Consider the following 18,232-nt stretch of genomic DNA (forward strand, 5'->3'; position numbering starts at 1 on the left):
TTGGTCTTGGCACAGAAAAACCTTTGAACTACTGCTCCATCTGCCCGGAGTGCTGTCCTTCCAGACACCCACAGGGTGTGCCCTCTCACTCTCCAGGGTCACTCAAATCCGTGCTTCTTTCTCAGCCACCCTCTAGAAAACTGCCACCCCTGCTCCCCCCCCATGCTGCACCTCTCTATCTTTGCTGCCTCCTTCTATTTTCTTAGCCCTTATCCCACACCCTATTCACTTTACTGACCTATTTCGGGTATTATCTGTCTCCTCCTCTAGAATGTAAGCTTCGAAAGAAGGATTTTGCTTATTTTGTGCATTTATATTCCTAGCAATCATGATGGTGCCTAGAGCAAGGTGGGTAACAGCTAATATTTGCTGAAGGAGTAACTGTCTCACACACTCGTCCTTAAATCCCCTGGGCCCACGTCTTGTTTATTTGCATCCTGGCAGCTAGCACAGCGTCCGGCATTTAGATTTCTAATGAATGTTTGGTGGGTGAATGACTGACTGATAAAGTGCTTCCTGAAAGCTCTCAGTGTATTGAGCATAAAAACATAGACTGCTTGTATTCTTTTCTTATTACTGATTTCAAATGTCCTCTGTTGAACTGTCCTTAAAAACATCTTGGCCACATTTCATATTATTTCCTGCCTGTCTGGTTACTGGAACAGTCTTATTGGACTATTTAAGACCATTTGTTAGAAAATTTCATTCCTAAACTTCACCTAAACTTTTCTTCTCCCCTCTCCCTGGCATTACCCCCTGGTGACCTGATAGAATTTCTGTGGACTTTCTTAACACACTCTTCTATCTTGTCCCTTTAGAACTCCCTCCTTGCCTCTGCTCAGACCCTGAACACCCGTGGGGTCTTACAGTGCTCATGTGAAGGGAGAGGGGGCTCTGCTCCCCCAACTGGTGACAGATGCATGATTCACAGTGGTGTTTCTCAGACTTCCATGTGCATATGAATCTCCTATTGATGTTGATAAAAAGCAGATTCTGATCAGGAGGTTGAGGGTGGGGCCTGAGACTCTGCATTGCTTGTGACTGTCATGGACAGTATCTAAGCAGAAGAATGACGGGAATCTGACTTCCATTCTCATAGATCGGCCCGGTTGCTACCAACAATGGAAGTGATGAGAAGTTGTCAGATTCTCAGTATGAGTTTATGGCAGAGTCACCATGTGCTGTTGGAGTGTGAACAAAAGACAGGAAACAAGGATAATATGTAAATAAGTAAGTATAATGAAATACTCTGTCTTGTTAACCAAATTCTATTTTGATTGCTGATACTGCCTGTCAGAGGGTCACACTTGAGTAGCAGGGCAGAGAGGGGTCCTGTGCTCATGCTGATTGAGCCTGTCCCTGTCTCTGCTCTGTTGAGAAGGTGTTCTCTGCATAGGGACTATTGGTGGCTTTTAGGGGGTCACAGTTTAGCTTCATTTAGGCCCTTTCATTGCTGCCAGGAGTAAAAGCTCTGAAGTCCTCTTCTTCAAGTTGGGCTGCCCGAGCAGCTCCTAGGGCTCCTGCCCCTCTGCTGGTCTCTGTGTACCTTCTTATGGGGCCAAGGACTGAGAAGGGCGATAGCACGTATCCTCTAAGGGCCATGGAGACCTGGAGAACCCTGCCATGGTGTCCCCCATCCTCCTCTTAGACACATGACAGATGTGGCCTCCTATCTTCTGGAATCTCTTAAAATGGGAGCAGTTGTTCAGGAACTCTCCCTTATTCCCCAGAATGGGGAGAAGACTGTAAAGGCAAGCATGCCACAGGCCTCTCCTCGGAGGATGTGCCACCTCCACCCCGAGAATGGTCTCCCCGAGCGTGGCTCCTATGCCGGGGTGGTTGTGGACCTGTGGGCTCTGCAGCCTGGGGTGGATCCAGCTGGGAAATGATGCCCCTTTCTGCGAGCACCCTGCTGTCCTTTAGGGATTTTTCTCAGTGCTTCCCCCACTTGCCTTCTAGAAGGAAAACCTCCCTCTACCTGCCCCCTAGGAAGGTCGGGAAATAGCCCCCCTCCTACTGACACTTGACCTTCAAAACCCTGGATGCTGACCCCTCCTGCCAGTCTCCTCTAGGACCCGGCAATGCTCCATCTTGTGGGCTTTGCCTCCAATGTGGCTCCTCCTTTTCTCCTTGTTTCTCTCTGGCTTCGGCCTGGACTCAAAATTTAATCCTTCAGAGGATGCTAGAGGCCCCTTCCCAAGCAAGGAGCCCGGGATGAGTAGGGAAGGATGTTCCTTGGTCCCTGCCCCAGGGACATGGCCATAACTGAGCCCCTCTTCTCTCTATAAATTGATCGTTTCCTCTTTTCTCACCACACCAGAGATCTGAGCTCTGCCCTTCCTTCTCCACCCCAAGCTCAGCTGGTAGATGCCACCACGGGCCCTGGCTCAAATTCAGATTTTACCATCACTACTGTCCCGGCCCACGGGACGAACGTGGAGTGTACCGGAGACGCCTGCAGAAATGAGACAAGCAAGAGACACAAAGAATGACCAGCAAGACAGGATGTCTGATCAAGCTGGCGAAGTTTATTGTTTACAGGCTCAATTTATACAAGTAGCAAGTAAGGGGTGGGTCAGGAGATAATTGGACCTTAGGTGGCGCTGGCGGGGAGGTGTTTTCACACATCCTCAAGGTCTCCCTATTTTCAGAGTGAGGAGTCTTGGCTCATCTTCAAGGACAAGATATGTTTTTGTGAGCAGATAACTTCCAAGGACTGCACCGGTTGCTCTCAAGCTTGTGCTTTCCCATGCTGTGTTCAGACGTGGGGGAAGGGACATAGCCCCGGCTCCCAACACACCACCACCCCATATTCGCCATTCCCACAACACCTCTGGCTGGACTCCCTATCTGCAGCATCACTCCAAGATTTTGCACAGCTTAAGGCTGGTCATGTCCTGCTCTGGAATGTGCAATAGCTTCAAGAACCTCCACTGTGGGATGATGATGTGATCACATTCCATCTCCTGGTACCCAGTTCTCTCCCCTGTTGTTTCCCCCTCTTTCCCAGAGGACAGCCAGTAGACATACAGCTTGTGATTAAGTAGGAAGGTAGGGTGGACATGAAGATGAGGCTCCAGAGCTTTATGGTAATTTGTTAATGAAGAGTGCGACATTGTGGACAGAGCACAGACTCTAGACCAGAAACACTCACAGCCCTGTCATTTGGGAGCTCTGTAACTGTGGGCAAGTCACTGGACATCCTTGACCCTGTTTCCCTGTGTGAAAAATAATGCTTATCTTTGGTACTTGTCAAATCAAGTATGTAAATATTAAATTAAATGCTTATGTACTTAATAATGTCAGATCCATAGTGAGTGCTAAATAAGAAGTAGATATTCAATAAATTGTACTATTATTATCTTCACCCCTGTCTTTATGACTTTGAACATTTATTTAATCCTCAAAATCTAAGGCCTTTGGACACAATGCATTAAAGAGAGATTCTTTTTTTCCTCAAAAGTTCTATAACAGCTGGAGTTAAGCACTGGCGACTGATAAATTGGAGAACAGCATGTTATTAAGTGGAAATAACTATTGAGTATCTAAAGCTGAATGCTTTCAATAGTTAAGCTTAGAATTATTGACAACTTTGGATGACGGTCCCAACAAACTTTTTTAAATGAACCTGTAAAATGTGGTAATTGCATAATGTGAATTTCATGCTTTTTGAGATCTTACACATGATGTTTAAATTTAAAAAATTGAAACTCAAATTGAGTTCTGAAAGTCCATACTACTCACATTTTTGATTTGCAGGGTAATAAAAGATTACAAGTATGATATGGCTAATCTTTACACACTCCTGAGAGAATTGTTGTGAAATACAAAATTTGATTTCAATTCTAGTAGGAGATCTTGAAGTTATGAGTGAGTTGCACCAGATGGAAAAAGAGCATACACACTTGGAAAATAGATTTAAAAAAATAATTATGCAATATTTTTCATTTAGCTTGGAAGCTTGACTAGACCATGGCTGCAACCGGATAAACAACTACTTACTGAACAAAGGTACATATTACTTAACTATATTAGGCATTTTAAATATATTTAGCCATTTAACCTTCAAAATATATGCTATAAGTAGCATTTTACAGATAAGAACACTGAGGTTTTACAAGTTTAAGTGACTTGTCCTAAGTATTCACTGCTTGTGAGTACCATAGCTAGGATGTGTGCCTGTTTGCAGTACCAATAAATGGAAAATGTAGACTTAATCTAGCTACCCTTGCAACTGGCTAAATATCTGTAAATTGGGTGGGTAATGAAAATTAGCACTAGGAGAGAGATCTGGTCTGAGTTCTCATTTTATAGAGGCATAGTGACATGCTCAAGGCCGGACAAAGTTTTTGGTAAAGCTCTGACTGGAAGCCCTAAAGCTTGCTTCATCTGGTGTTCTTTTTAACTATGTTTTCTGGGACAGAACAAGTTAGCAGCCTGAGTACATCCATTCCAAAACACGGTCCTTCCTCCTTAGGTGAGCTGAGGATCTGGATGTTTTCTGACAATTACTTTCCTCACATTACTTGAGGAATATGTTACATAATAGGTCCTCTTGAAAGTTGTCTGTAAGTCATCGGATAGAGTTTAATGGAGTCTGAAGATTCCACTAGGCCCACTCAGCCAAAATCCTAGCCAGGGGAGATGAATAGCTTTCTGTGAGGTCACACATCAAAGCCTTGCTCATTCTACTGTGCTGCTCTAGGCGTATGTACTGAGCAAGAGAGGAAACAGTGAAGGAAGGAAGGAAAAGAAAAGCTTAGAGTCCTAGGGGGTTTTGCTCCTAAAAGGCCTTATTATACATTTTTTGTACAGTGGACAATCCTTCTATGAAGAAAATAATCCCACCATTTGTTTTTTCTGTTTTTCCTATTTTGTGCTTACTGAATTCATCCTGTAACTCAACTTTTTGTCCATTGAAATGTGGATCACTAGACTGTGAATTATCCACAAATTTTAAATTCAAGTCTGCATTGCCCACACTTTTCGTTCTTTCAAACCTTGGGTATGTGCACCCATGATAGTTCATATGGCTTAAAGCAGCCATGAATTAAGCAGAAATTTGGCTCCAAGTGTTACCAAATGGTCCCTGTGTCGATGAGCATTATGTATTAACAAGGTGCAGAGCAGCTTCTACCAATAAGCCCACTCCTTCAGAGTCCAGCTTTGTTTATTCTCTCCTGTTGGCAGGAAAACTGGAATGAAACTGTATTTCATATGTGCTAAGCTAGCCAGACATTGTGAGCATGTGGTGACGTGAGCCTTATCGCTCAGACCATCAATAAAGAGTGGAATAAGCAAAGGAAAGGAAGCCCATAGCAATTGTTAGATTGATTTTTATTTCATTGTGAATACAGTTGTAGAAGAGACTTTAGAACTTCTCCAGCTTATCTTGTTGCAGCAAGTGGCAGCTGTGCTCGATCATGTCAACGGCCTGAACACAAGAATGCCCAGCTACAAGAAAACACATAGAAAAACTCTGAACTGATTTAGCAACTGAATTAGAATGTGATGATTCAAATTGCCAAATAATTTTTCATTTTGTAAAAGATTATGGTAATTATTTTCCTAATAAGTTTTCCTAGCGCTAACATAATTAACAAAAATTAAAATCATGACTCACATGCACATCTAAAATGAACCCATGTCAAAGAGTTTATTTACTCATTTATTGATGAGGGAATTAGGAAGATGTTAAGATAGGTTCAAAGAGCATTTGAGGACTTAGGTACTTACAGGCAATTTAAAAAAGGAATGTTAGGATAAGATTGCTGGACTAGATACAACAAACTGGCTCATAGCCTACAGGTCAATAAGCAAAACCCTTTAGATTATCTGTTCTACAAAAGAGACATTATTTGCATCTCTATTGGACAAAAATCTCTAAGTGTCATGATACCATCATGAAGTCTGGGACCTTTAATCAGCAGTAAATAGTAAATTAAACAATGGCATGCCCTAGACAATCCTTGGGTAGGCCTTCAAACCATATAATACTGACAGGACTTGTTATATACTTTTTTTTCCTTTTTCCAATTTTTGATAGTTTTCATTAACAAAGCATTTCCATTGAAAAATTTGACTGTATTTTAATGAGTTGTTTTTTTTAGTAATAAAAAATTAATTATTTTTAGTAATATAGACATTACATAAATGTGCATATAACTATACGAAAAAGGAATTCAGATTATTAGACAAAGAGCTATGTATAGAAGAATGGAAAGTATTTTGAGGAACCTTTTGAGATGAGGCAGCATGGATAGAGGGCCCCCTAGAATTTACTATTTATCAAATGCTGACTGTGCACCCAATACCACACTCGGTGTTTTACAAGCATTATGTCTAATACTCATATAGGGACCCTAAAAATAGCTCTTTTATGATAAGAAAACTGATGATAAGGGAGTTAGATAACCTGTGTGAGATCACACATCTGAGTAGAGCTGGGGTCTAAATTCTTGAACGTGCGGCTCTAAAGCCTGTGCTTAAAGAGGTTGCTCTGTACTCTCCCACTTTCACCATATCATTATGAGGGAAAGGATCTTAGTACTTCACACATTTAATTTTAAGCACAAATACTGACTTCTTTTTTTAACAAAGAAATAAAGTAAAGTACATACTCAAGGGGGGAGTGTGGGTGTGCTCCAGATATGAGCAGCCCAAATATTGATTCTTAATACTTGTCTCAGTATGAAACCTGGAGCTGATATTTAATGGAGATTTATGGATTGCTAGCCACTGTGCAAAGGCCTGGCCCTCATCTTATTTAATCATGTCCACCACACAGGGGGATTAAAAAGTACCCTTAGTTTACAGTTTAAGACAAAACACAATGATAATTTAACTAAATCACTATTTGCTCTAATTTAAGAATTTCCAAGGGTCTGGTGGCATGGTGTATCTATAAAATAGAGTCTCTCTCTCTCAGAGTTTATAATCCAAGAGAGACTGTAAATGTAAGAACATACTGACATTCATAAAACTGAAAATATTGAACAGGAACATAGATTAAACAGAAATAAATCATGTACCATTAAGAAACTTCCTAAAGTACCGTGAACATTTCATAGCAAAAAATGTATCATTGGCACCTTCTAACTTTTGGGAAAATCTTGAGCTTGCTTTATTATGATGGTGCAGAGACTAATTCAATAATCTGGACTTTCTGAATTCTGGCCTTCAATTCAGAAAATGGAGTAATATAACCTGATACTCTTTTTTTTTTCTTTTTTTCTTTAAACAAAAAGCACCTCTAGGCAGGAGATTTCTTGGCAGGATAAGCACAAATCTGTCATATTTGTATTTTATTTTCTACTAATAACCCCAAATGGCTATCATGAGGTCAATCTATTACTTGCTCCTTTCTTTATCTTGTCAGAACAGAATGTGGAAACTGATGCCTAGAGATATGTTGGCATCCACAGTATTTTGGAAGCATTTAAAAAATTTGTGGTGTTTAAATGAATGCACATGATAGATATCTTATCTGACTTTTCTAACCCACTAACTGCAATTTGCCTATCTATTGGTGTGACAATTTTACTGGATGGATGCATGGCGAATCCCAGAGTCAAGAGGGACCCTCAGAGATCATCATGTTCAAACTTTCATTCAATAAAGAGATCTATTTCACAGCATCCTTGCCGTACAATTATCCATTCATGGGGACTCCCTGAGTCCTTGATGTCTCACAGTGTACTCCTTTCACAGGGCTGCTGTAACACATTACCACAAACCAGTTGGCTTAAAACAACAGAAATGCATGCTCTCACAGCTCTGCATGCCAGAAGTCTGAAATGAAGGTGTTGGGAAAGCCATGCTCCTATTGAATCCCCTGGGGGAGGATGCTTCCTTGTCTCTTCCAGCTTCTGGTAGGCCAGATACTCTTTGGTTTGTGGCAGCAGAACTCCAACCTCTGCCTTTGTTTCTGACTCTCCACATGGCCATCTTCCTCTCTTCTTGGCACAGAATCCTCCACAACTCTTCAGTCCTGAAGCCTAGCCCATCATTCCTTCATTGTGAGCCCCCTCCCTCCCTGACCTGGTCTTGCAGGTCACAGATCACTGATCAGACTTAACCCCAGACCCAGTCTTCACCCAGCCATTCCAGGAAGCTTCTTCTATTGTATGGGTTAAATCGTTGAAAGTTCTTTTTTGTGTTGGGTACAAAATCTGAGTCACTGTAAATTCCAGGCTTTGGACCTAATTCTTTTTGTTTTCTTCCCCCTGTAATAACACATACAACAATACCTCTATTCTTAAAAATAATGCCATAGTTTTGTATCACTATACTTTACAGATTTCATATTGTCAAATTAAATCTCATCAATAATTTCTTGTAGATTAACAGAATGAACTGTCCATGGTCATACAAAGCTTTGAGCTACAAAACTTGGATTACCCTGAAAGTTATTGGGTCCCAGGGCTAGCTCTTTATACTGGGGCTTACTTGCCATACTCTTCCTTACCACATTCATTTAAATATTTGACATATCCTGCCTTCTGTTAGTCCCATTCTTACTGATATTCCCAAAATGAACCTGTATACAAATACTCCAGGGACACATATGAGACTGTTCTTGACAGCACTATTCACAACAGCAAAAATCTGGGACAGCCAGCCAGCCCATTGATAGGAGAGTGGATGATCAACTGGTGCATAATCCAGTCAATGGAATATTATCCAACAGACAAAAAAAGCAACATAAGATTGGACATCACAAATATAATATTATGTGAAAAATAAGTTGCAGAAGTATATTAAATATGATACCCTTTTTATGAAGTAAAAAACAATTAAAATTAAAAATTTACTCTCAAGCTTACTTGGTAATGACATCTAATTATATAAGACAAAAGGAAGGAATAGATAAACATAGGATACAAGACAGTGGTTACTCTAAGATGAGTGCAACAGGAAAATACAATAAGGATGGCCACATACTGGTATTCCGTTACTTTCACTTTATAACAAACCACCCACAACTTAGTGTCATAAGAAAAGCCATTTAATGTTCTGATCTATTGATCAGAGATTTGGACAAGAAACACTGAGGATATCTTGTGTTTGCTTCATGATGTCTGAGCCTCAACTGAAAAGACTTAAAAAGACAGGCTGACTTCTTGGTCACTGGGAATTGGAATCATCTGGAGATGTCTAGCTGTTAATGCTGGCTAATGGCTGGAATACCTATATGTAGCCTCTCTATTCTTAGTATGGCTAATTTGAGCTTCTTTACAACATGATAGCTGAATCCCAAGAACAAACATCTTAAGGGAGAAAAGCAAAAGTGCATGGCATCTTTATGATGTAGCCTAGTTGCAGAGTGTCACTTTTGCCCAACTTTGTTGGCCCAGATTGTTACAGTGGTCCTCCCAGTTTCAAGAGGAGGGTGCACAGACCTCACCACTCCACTGATAGACTGTCAATATTACCCTTTAAGAATGGGAGTTATCTTTGTGGCCATCTCCCAGAGATACTCTTATAGCATCTGCCAGAAATGGAAGTAAATTATTGCCAAAGTTCTTATGTTCTTTTTGGGTAGTAGGTTCATGGGATCTTGGTACATTATTATAGGCAAGCTAGCAATTAAACATGAAAGTAAGTAATTCAGAACATTAATGGATCAGTGATGAGAATGTGTCTTAAACCAAGTATTATGATTATTATACTTTGGTGTCCTAGAGGGCCAATAAATAAATAAAAACAAATCTGAAAGTTACTATTCATATTCATCTCCCTCAGCTTGAGTGCTCCAACCTTCTTAAATATTCTTCATCTGATGAGCCTTGAAAGCTTCTCGCCATCTTGGTCATGCTTTTCTCAATCTTCTTCAGAAAGTCAGCATTTCCCTTAAAGTGTCACACCAAAGGCCAAAGATGGATTCTGTCTAATGCAGAATACAGTGGACTATTTGCTTTTATGGACTGTATAGAATATTTCTATTAATACTAAAGTTTACATGGTCTTTTTAGTAGCCATCTTATACTGCTGGCTCATATTGAGCAGTAAGTTGAAATCTTTGCATTATTTTTTGCATGCCGTAATGTACCATATTGTTCAGACCACTTAGTCCAGATTCTCTCATCTTAAATTCAAAAATGATTTCATGAATCTAAAGCCAGTCATTTACATTTCTCTTTGTTGAAACGGCTTTCAGTCCATTTTTCAGATCTTCGAGATGATGTAGGATCTCCATTCTGTTTTCTAGTATATTAACTATCCTTACCAATTTGTAACATTCACACATTTGATTAATATGCTAATCACATTTTGAGCCAAGCTGATCAGGACAGGGCAAAGAACAAAATTCTAGTGGGTTTAGCCTGATGCGATTTATTTTGAGTGAATCCAGGCTCTCTTTGTAAGGATTCACAATTTCTCTATATATTTCTCATTTCAAGAGAAAGTAGATGTTATATTTTGCTAGATCTGTGGTTTTCATATCTATTTGAATTGATTTAATTAATTAATTAATTAATGTTACAGATATTATACTAGGTGCTGGCAATAAAAAAAGAAGATGTAGTCTTTCACTTCAAAGACCTCATATTTCTGTTTCTCCTTTCCCCACTCCTTTGAAAATCAGGGCTTTGCCTACCTTTGGTCTTCGGGCACAGCTCCATCATTTCCCTGGGAGTGCTGACAGTGCGTTCAGATTTATGAATGTTGTATGTATTGTGAAGACAAGGATGGGTTAAAGGACAGGAAATTGCCACCTTACTCAGGCAAGTCTATGTGGAAGAGATGGAATTCAGCAAGTCTTAAGACATTTGATGAATTTTTGTTTAAATCTTGACTGAATTTTGTTAGATTTGAATAATTCAGAAATACAGAACTTAGAACTAATTATTGACTTGTCCTGAACTACATAGTAAATGTGAACATTTTTTACTGCTGTTGGAATAAATCTTAGAATGTGAGGACTAGCAGGCATCTCACACTAAAACCAGTTTTCTTTAAAAAAAAAATTAACCTTATTAAATTTCCCACTTACATTGTTATTTTGATATTCTATGTGTGCATATAATACTAGCCTAAAAAAAGCTTCTGGAAACAGTGCCTCAGGCACTGAAGAAATACAGTTCACAGATTTTGTGGTAAGAACCATGTTTTCCTTTGGAGCAGTAACTTTTTACTGCCTTGGTTCTGATCCATTATTGTGCTAATAAATCTATAGGGGATAAAAAATTAAGATTTTTGCTACGTGAGCCAAGTGTAACTTTTCCCCAAACTAAGGGCTAGAATTATGATTTCATTACTAACATGGACTTCATTTTACCATTCAGTTCTTCTTTTCCACCAAAATTTTGCCCATTGTGCTATATGTGTATGTGTGTGCATTTTGCTTCTGTTTCCTCATTTGTCTGTCCCTTTCTCCTTACCTAACAGTTTCTTTCTTCCTTCTTTCAGAGTGGAAGACAGAAGAAAGAAAAATACAGATTTTCATGGTTCCCTTTCTTTAGTCTTGTTTCTTTTCTCAAAGACTCTATTGTTGGCCAAACTGAAGGTGGTGAGAAGCATTGGATTTGGGGGGCATTAGTGCCAGAGAAAGATTCTTTTTTTTTTTTGAGAGGGCATCTCTCATATTTATTGATCAAATGGTTGTTAACAACAATAAAATTCTGTATAGGGGACTCAATGCTCAATGCACAATCATCAATCCACCCCAAGCCCAACTCTCATCAGTTTCCAATCCTCTGAAGCACAACGAACAAGTTCCTACATGGTGAAAAAATTCTTACATAGTGAAAAAGTTCTTACATGGTGAACAGTACAAGGGCAGCCATCACAGAAACCTTCGGTTTTGATCACACATTATGATCTACAAACAATCAGGTCAAATATGAATATTCGTTTGATTTTTATACTTGATTTATATGTGAATCCCACATTTCTCCCTTATTATTATTATTGTTATTGTTATTATTATTATTTCTAATAAAATGCTGAAGTGGTAGGTAGATGCACGACAAAGGCAGAAAACAGTTTAGTGCTGTAAGAGAGCAAATGTAGATGATCAGGTGTGTGCCTGTAGACTAAGTGTCAATCCAAGCTAGACAAGGGCAATAAAACATCCATGGATGCAGAAGACTTCTCTCAAAACAGGGGGGGTGAGGTTCTAAGCCTCCCCTCTGTTGATCCCCAATTTCTCACCTGATGGCCACCCTGTGACTGTGCCTGTCTTAGGTTCCTTCCTTGAGGAATCTTACCCATCTCTGGCTAACCAGTCATCTTCTGGGGCCATACAGGGAAATGTTAAGTTGGTAAGTTAGAGAGAAGCCTTATTGTTTGAAAAGGTTAGCTCCCTACTTCTTTGCAGATTTATGCCCTTTGGTTTTTATGCCCAGTATTTGTCTTGAGGTATCTCCATCACTTGGAAGAATTATGATACTTGGTAAATTCGATTTGAGGCACGAATTCTATCCAAGGGTTGTAATTAGGAAGTAAGAAGAAAAGCTATAGGAGTAGCAGATGGAAGAAAACATGGGAAGATTGACCATTTCTTCGACATATCTTCTTGTAGAGTAACCCAAGCATGTATAGGTTTTAAACTACTAATTAAATTGTGTACATACATTAACATAATAGGAATACAGTTACATAACCAAAGCAGACCTATAATTACCAGCCATCTCCAGTGAAAGCAAGAAAACCAGTTAAGCACCCTAGGCATTTGTGAAAACTTATCTATGATATGGTGGATATTGTCCAACTGAACTTGAACAGTCTGAGAGAAATCAGACAAATTAAAACAACCCATTCTTGGGGACTGTTCACATCCCATATGTTCTTTTAACAGTAGATAGTCTATAGTTGTAAGATTTTGGAGCGCTACAACTTGCACTTCTCCCAACTCTTGGTCGAGTTCCAACAGTATAGATCCAGTCAAATTCGTTGTTTCACTGTATGCACAGGCCAGCCTAGACATCTCCCTCCTCCTTCCAATGGCAAGTCCAGGAACCGGTGGGATGAATGCAGCTACAACTGCAGCATTGCCTGGATCTTTGTTGAGGCCTTTTGATGATCATCTTCTGGTATGACTCCTCCAGAGAGTGCTGATGTTGGAAGCTCTTCTTCATATCATATCTTAGTTCATTTTCTGGGTAGCCAAATTAGGCTTCGATCCCCTGTATAAACACAAACAGACCCCCCACCCACACCCTGACATGCCCTCCATACCATTGTGTAGAACTCACTGGAGGTCACCACACAGGAACTGCTTTTTTTTTTAAGAGAAAGGAATATTATCAGAAAAGTGTACCTCCATAGCCGATCATCTGACACCCTTTAAGTGATCGAAATTAAGGATATTTAAAACATGCATTTACAGTTAGTTTTATCCTATCAGGGAGTAATCCCCCTTTTTCTTTCTTTCTTCTTTTTTTTTGTTATCTTTAATCTACAGTTACATGAAGAATATTATGTTTACTAGGCTCTCCCCTATACCAGGTCCCCCCTCTAAACCCCTTTACAGTCACTGTCCATCAGCATAGCAAAATGTTGTAGAATCACTACTTGTCTTCTCTGTGTTGTACAGCCCTCCCCTTTCTCCCACCCCCCCATGCATGCTAATCTTAATACCCCCTTTGTTCTTCCCCCCCTCATCCCTCCCTACCCACCCATCCTCCCCAGTCCCTTTCCCTTTGGTACCTGTTAGTCCATTCTTGGGTTCTGTGATTCCGCTGCTGTTTTGTTCCTTCAGTTTTTCCTTTGTTCTTATACTCCACAGATGAGTGAAATCATTTGGTATTTCTCTTTCTCCGCTTGGCTTATTTCACTGAGCATAATACCCTCCAGGTCCATCCATGTTGCTGCAAATGTTAAGATTTGCCCTCTTTTTATGGCTGAGTATATTTATTCCATTGTGTATATGTACCACATCTTCTTTATCCATTCATCTACCGATGGACATTTAGGTTGCTTCCAATTCTTGGCTATTGTAAATAGTGCTGCAATAAACATAGGGGTGCATCTGTCTTTCTCAAACTTGATTGCTGCGTTCTTAGGGTAAATTCCTAGGAGTGGAATTCCTGGGTCAAATGGTAAGTCTGTTTTGAGCATTTTGATGAACCTCCATACTGCTTTCCACAATGGTTGAACTAATTTACATTCCCACCAGCAGTGTAGGAGGGTTCTCCTGTCTCCACAGCCTTGCCAACATTTGTTGTTGTTTGTTTTTTGGATGGCAGCCATCCTTACTGGTGTGAGGTGATACCTCATTGTAGTTTTAATTTCCATTTCTCTGATAATTAGTGATGTGGAGCATCTTTACATGTGTCTGTTGGCCATCTGTATTTCTTTTTTGGAGAACTGTCTGTTCAGTTCCTCTGCCCATTTTTTAATTGGATTATTTGTTTTTTGTTTGTTGAGGCATGTGAGCTCTTTATATATTTTGGACGTCAAGCCTTTATCAGATCTGTCATTTACAAATATATTCTCCCATACTGTAGGGTTCCTTTTTGTTCTATTGATGGCATCTTTTGCTGTACAGAAGCTTTTCATCTTAATATAGTCCCACTTGTTCATTTTTGCTGTTGTTTTCCTTGCCCGGGGAGATATGTTCAAGAAGAGGTCACTCATGTTTATGTCTAAGAGGTTTTTGCCTATGTTTTTCTTCACGAGTTTAATGGTTTCATGACTTACATTCAGGTCTTTGTTCCATTTTGAATTTACTTTTGTATATGGGGTTAGACAATGGTCCAGTTTCATTCTCCTACATGTAGCTGTCCAGTTTTGATAGCACCATCTGTTGAAGAGACTGTCATTTCACCATTGTATGTCCATGGCTCCTTTATCAAATATTAATTGACCATATATGTTGGGTTAATGTCTGGAGTCTCTAGTCTGTTCCACTGGTTTGTGGCTCTGTTCTTGTGCCAGTACCAAATTGTCTTGATTACTATGGCTTTATAGTAGAGCTTGAAGTTGGGGAGTGAGATCCCCCCTACTTTATTCTTCTTTCTCAGGATTGCTTTGGCTATTCGGGGTCTTTGGTGTTTCCATATGAATTTTTGAATTATTTGTTCCAGTTCATTGAAGAATGTTGCTGGTAATTTGATAGGGATTGCATCAAATCTGTATATTGCTTTGGGCAGGATGGCCATTTTGACGATATTGATTCTTCCTAGCCACGAGCATGGGATGAGTTTCCATTTGTTAATGTCCCCTTTAATTTCTCTTATGAGTGACTTGTAGTTTTCAGAGTATAGGTCATTCACTTCTTTGGTTAGATTTATTCCTAGGTATTTTATTATTTTTGATGCAATGGTGAATGGAATTGTTTTCCTGATTTCTCTTTCTATTGGTTCATTGTTAGTGTATAGGAAAGCTACAGATTTCTGTGTGTTAATTTTGTATCCTGCAACTTTGCTGTATTCTGATATCAGTTCTAGTAGTTTTGGGGTGGAGTCTTTAGGGTTTTTTATGTACAATATCATGTCATCTGCAAATAGTGACAGTTTAACTTCTTCTTTACCAATCTGAATTCCTTGTATTTCTATGTTTTGTCTGATTGCCGTGGCTAGGACCTCCAGTACTATGTTGAATAACAGTAGGGAGAGTGGGCATCCCTGTCTTGTTCCCGATCTCAGAGGAAATGCTTTCAGCTTCTCGCTGTTCAGTATAATGCTGGCTGTGGGTTTATCATATATGGCCTTTATTATGTTGAGGTACTTGTCCTCTATTGCCATTTTGCTGAGAGTTTTTATCATGAATGGATGTTGAATTTTGTCAAATGCTTTTTCAGCATCTATGGAGATGATCATGTGGTTTTTGTCTTTCTTTTTGTTGATGTGGTGGATGATGTTGATGGATTTTCGAATGTTGTACCATCCTTGTATCCCTGGGATGAATCCCACTTGGTCATGGTGTATGATCCTTTTGATATGCTGTTGAATTCTGTTTCTAATATTTTATTGAGTATTTTTGCATCTACATTCATCAGGGATATTGGTCTGTAATTTTCTTTTTTGGTGGGGTCTTTGCCTGGTTTTGGTATTAGGGTGATGTTGGCTTCATAGAATGAGTTTGGGAGTACTCCCTCCTCTTCTATTTTTTGGAAAACTTTAAGGAGAATGGGTATTATGTCTTCTCTGTGTGTCTGATAAAATTCTGAGGTAAATCCGTCCGGCCCAGGGGTTTTGTTCTTGGATAGTTTTTTGATTACCGTTTCAATTTCTTTGCTCATAATTGGTTTGTTTAACTTTTGTGTTTCTTCCTTGGTCAGTCTTGGGAGGTTGTATTTTTCTAGGAAGTTGTCCATTTCTTCTAGGTTTTCCAGCTTGTTGGCATATAGGTTTTCATAGTAATCTTTAATAATTCTTTGTATTTCTGTGGAGTCTGTCATGATTTTTCTGTTCTCATTTCTGATTCTGTTGATTTGTGTTGATTCTCTTTTTCTCTTAATAAATTTGGCTAGAGCCTTATCTATTTTGTTTATTTTCTCAAAGAACCAGCTCTTGGTTTCATTGATTTTTGCTATTGTTTTATTCTTCTCAATTTTGTTTATTTCTTCTCTGATCTTTATTATGTCCCTCCTTCTGCTGACTTTAGGCCTCATTTGTTCTTCTTTTTCCAGTTTCAATAATTGTGATGTTAGACTATTCATTCTCGATTGTTCTTCCTTCTTCAAGTGTGCCTGGATCGCTATATACTTTCCTCTTAAAACTGCTTTCGCTGCATCCCACAGAAGCCGGGGCTTTGTGTTGTTGTTTTCATTTGTTTCTATATATTCCTTGATCTCTATTTTAATTTGTTCATTGATCCATTGATTATTTAGGAGCTAAGCCTACATGTGTTTGTGAGCCTTTTTGTTTTCTTTGTAGAATTTATTTCTAGTTTTATACCTTTGTGGTCTGAAAAACTGGTTGGGAGAATTTCAATATTTTGGATTTTGCTGAGGCTCTTTTTGTGGGCTAGTATGTGGTCTATTCTGGAGAATGTTCCATGTGCACTTGAGAAGAATGTATATCCTGTTGCTTTTGGATGTAGAGTTCTATAGATGTCTGTTAGGTCCATCTGTTTTAGTGTGTTGTTCAGTGCCTGTGTGTCCTTACTTATTTTCTGCCCGGTGGATCTATCCTTTGGGGTGAGTGGTGTGTTGAAGTCTCCTAAAATGAATGCATTGCAGTCTTTTTTCCCCCTTTAGTTCTGTTAGTATTTGCTTCACATATGCTGGTGCTCCTGTGTTGGGTGCATATATATTTAGAATGGTTATATCCTCTTGTTGGACTGAGCCCTTTATCATTATGTAGTGTCCTTCTTTATCTCTTGTTACTTTCTTTGTTTTGAAGTCTATTTTGTCTGATATTAGTACTGCAACCGCTGCTTTCTTCTCACTGTTGTTTGCCTGAAATATGTTTTTCTATCCCTTGACTTTTAGTGTGTACATGTCTTTGGGTTTGAGGTGAGTTTCTTGTAAGCAGCATATAGATGGGTCTTGCTTTTTTATCCATTCTATTACTCTGTGTCTTTTGATTGGTGCATTCAGTCCATTTACATTTAGGGTGACTATTGAGAATTATGTACTTATTGCCATTGCAGGCTTTAGATTCGTGGTTACCAAAGGTTCAAGGTTAGCCTCTTTAGTATCTTACTGCCTAACTTAGCTCACTTATTGAGCTGTTATATACACTGTCTGGAGATTCTTTTCTTCTCTCCCTTCTTATTCCTCCTCCTCCATTCTTCATATGTTGTGTGTTTTGTTCTGTGCTCTTTTTAGGAGTGCTCCCATCTAGAGCAGTCCCTGTAAGATGCCCTGTAGAGGTGGTTTGTGGGAAGCAAATTCCCTCGGCTTTTGCTTGTCTGGGAATTGTTTAATCCCACCATCATATTTAAATGATAGTCGTGCTAGATATAGTATCCTTGGTTCAAGGCCCTTCTGTTTCATTGCATTAAATATATCATGCCATTCTCTTCTGGCCTATAGGGTTTCTGTTGAGAAGTCTGATGATAGCCTGATGGGTTTTCCTTTATAGGTGACCTTTTTCTCTCTAGCTGCCTTTAAAACTCTTTCCTTGTCCTTGATCCTTGCCATTTTATTTATTATGTGTCTTGGTGTTATCCTCCTTGGATCCTTTCTGTTGGGGGTTCTGTGTATTTCCGTGGTCTGTTCGATTATTTCCTCCTCCAGTTTGGGGAAGTTTACAGCAATTATTGCTTCCAAGATACTTTCGATCCCTTTTCCTCTCTCTTCTTCTTCTGGTACCCCTATAATACGGGTATTGTTCCT

At 39.4% G+C, this 18,232-nt stretch overlaps 1 long non-coding RNA gene across 2 annotated transcripts in view; it reads left to right on the plus strand.

Moving 5' to 3' along the window:
• The window catches only part of LOC108408554 (uncharacterized), a 149,317-nt gene extending 144,323 nt beyond the window's left edge, over positions 1–4,994 (plus strand). For both annotated transcript variants that reach the window (XR_005058866.2, XR_001856023.3), the window contains exons 6-7: positions 1,100–1,230; positions 2,321–4,994. This is a non-coding gene — a long non-coding RNA (uncharacterized lncRNA). The remainder of the gene's footprint in view (positions 1–1,099; positions 1,231–2,320) is intronic.
• Positions 4,995–18,232: the final 13,238 nt, after the last annotated feature.

Source organism: Manis javanica, chromosome 11 (assembly GCF_040802235.1).
Source record: "Manis javanica isolate MJ-LG chromosome 11, MJ_LKY, whole genome shotgun sequence".
NCBI lineage: Eukaryota > Metazoa > Chordata > Mammalia > Pholidota > Manidae > Manis > Manis javanica.